Here is a 2,661-nt window from a genome sequence, read left to right as displayed (position 1 = left end):
CCAGATTGTCTGGGTGCAATGCGCTAAGAATCACCTGCTTAGTATTTTATTTGCCATTGTATCAGTTGCAATGCCCCTGTGACTCTGGACAAACAGGAACAATAGAGCATGTGCTTCTCCACTTCCTATATTATAGAGACATTTGTATTAGCCTCCTCTCCCCATTACACCATAAGTACTCCAAGGTGCACTGGGGATGAGCTGGCTGGCACTGCATGATCCAGTAGTGTCATGGCATCAGCGGTCAGTCACCTTTGGGTCAGCTTACTGCTTAGGACACTGTCTGGGAAGGGAGAACCCAAGAATGACGGTGGCCAGGGTGGGTGGGCTGGCAGTGGAACAAAAAGGGGAGGTGCCATCACAATATGCTGACCTGAAGGAAGTCTTCAGTGAGAAGGAGGCAGATAGACTACCCCCTCCCCCACAGGCCCTTTGACTGCCAAATCAACTTACTCCCAGGGGCTCAGTTGCTGGTGGGTAAGCTGTATGCCATGTCCGACCGGGAGATGCAGGAGTATACTTGGAATACTGGCGGACAGCGCGAGTGCTCAACCAGAGACAAATTTGATGGGCTCAGGAGTTCTCCAAGTTTTCCTTCGAGATCCGATACGTGCCGGGAGAGGAAAACGTAAGAGCAGATGCTCTCTCCCAGAAACCGGAGTACATGGAAGGAGAGGGACTGCCGGAGATCCAACAGGTGTTTCCCGAGGACCGATGGGTGTGGGGGGGAGCGTTGGTTGGGAAACGAGAACTGGCCGGGCTTACTAGAGACGACACATTCGCTCAAGCGAAAATCAGGGAACTCTGGGACGGAAGGGAAGACCATGGAGTGTTTGAGGAAAAAGAAGGGCTACTGTACTATAAGGGGGCACTGTATGTACTGGGGGAGACCTTGAGGGGGAAGGTACTTAAATAGCTCCATGACAACCCAACAGCGGGGCACTTTGGACAGCACAAGACCATGCTACTTGTCACCAGGCAGTTCTGGTGGCCAAAGGTGAGGGAAGACGTACGGGAATATGTACGGGGGTGCAACCGATGCCAGAGGGCAAAGGGGGAGAGAGCTGCCCCCGCGGGGTTACTGGAACCCTTACCTACACCAGGAAGGCCCTGGGAGGTGGTGTCCATTGATTTTATGACAGATTTGCCCAAGTCAAGGGGGAAGACAGCAGTCATGGTAGTAGTCGATTTACTGACAAAAATGTGCCATTTCATAGCTTGCTCACACGCGGTGACGGCAGAGGAGACAGCCCGGTTGTTTGTGGATCACATTTTCAGGCTGCATGGGGCTCCCTCGAGGGTAATCTCGGATCGTGGGAAACAATTTACTTCCAGGTTCTGGAGGAAGCTCATGAGCTTCCTACAGGTCGAGGTGGGCTTCTCGACGGCGAGGCACCCGGAAACCAACGGACAAGAAGAAAGAGCGAACAGTATACTCCAGCGATACCTACACTGCTACGTCAGCGAGAGACAGAACGATTGGGTAGAGAAACTAGCGCTGGCTGAATTTGCATACAATAACGCTGAACATGTGTCCACGGGAATGAGCCCGTTCAAGGCCAATTATGGGTGTCACCCCAGGGCCTTCCCGGGGAGTGGGGAGGAAGGATGGAGTGTACCCGCAGCAGAGCAGTTTGTAGAAGAAATGGAGGCCTTGCACCAGCAACTCAAGATGAACTCGGAGCGGGCCAAGGAAGTTTACAAGAGGCAGGCGGACAAGCACCGTCGGGAGGGGGAGGCCATACGGGTGGGAGACCGGGTGTGGTTGTCAACCTAAGGGTTACCCCTAAAGGGAGGGTGCAAGAAGTTGCAGCCGAGGCAGCTGGGGCGTTTTGAGGTAACACAGCAGGTGAACCCCGTGGCATTCAAGCTCAAGTTGCCGGACAGCATGAAGATACATCCGGTGTTCCATAGTTCCCTACTTTCACCGTACAGGGAGGGGCGGGAATTTCCGGGGCGGGAGGGGGAAGTCGCCACCCACCCGCTGGTAGAGGAGAGGGAACACCGCAACCAAGCCATGGAAATACTCGATTCAAGGTGGTGAGGCCACCAGGTGGAGTACTTGGTAGCTTGGGAGGGAGAACCCAGGTCAGAAAACACGTGGGTCCCCACTGAATCAATCAATGACGGCTATCTGGTGGGAGAATTCCACCGTTTGTTTCCGGATAAACCAAAACCACTAGCAAGGTTCTGGGAGGAAGAATTTGGAACCACAGACGTCGAAGGGGACTTTGTGGGTTTTCCTGCCTCCGAAGAGGAGGGAGGGGAGGTGTCAGAGGGAGAAGAATCAGACTGGGAGGTCCACCCCGCGGGAAGAGATCGGAGCGGGTGGGAAGGTGGTTTTGAATCCTCAGAGGATGGTGACAGCTCCTTCATGGGATTCCCCGTATCGTCGGGCGAGGAAAGAGACGAGGTTGAATCGGAAAATCGCGCCGGGGGTGGAGGGGGTCCTGGGGAGGAGGTGGATGTCAGGGAACTGCCATCGGAGCCCGAGGGAGAGGGAGGGCTCCAGAGGGGTTCCGGAGAGCGTCCCGGGAGGGAGAGAAGCAGCCCATCTTCTGGGGAAGGAATTCAGCGTAGCACCAGTGGAGAAGGGGGGCAGATGGGGGAATCGGCGAGGTGGCTCCATGACTCCTCGCCAGAGACCAGAGCGGGGAGAGC

The 2,661-nt window shown here is 55.3% G+C and overlaps 1 protein-coding gene across 3 annotated transcripts in view; it reads left to right on the top strand.

The window, feature by feature from the left end:
• The window catches only part of LOC308569663 (GTPase IMAP family member 7-like), a 162,793-nt gene that overhangs the window by 87,180 nt on the left and 72,952 nt on the right, over positions 1-2,661 (top strand). The gene's annotated exons all lie outside the window — the stretch shown is intronic.

Source organism: Podarcis bocagei, assembly GCF_964188305.1.
Source record: "Podarcis bocagei genome assembly, chromosome: 12".
Lineage (NCBI taxonomy): Eukaryota > Metazoa > Chordata > Lepidosauria > Squamata > Lacertidae > Podarcis > Podarcis bocagei.
This window is presented reverse-complemented; position numbering and strand designations above follow the sequence as displayed.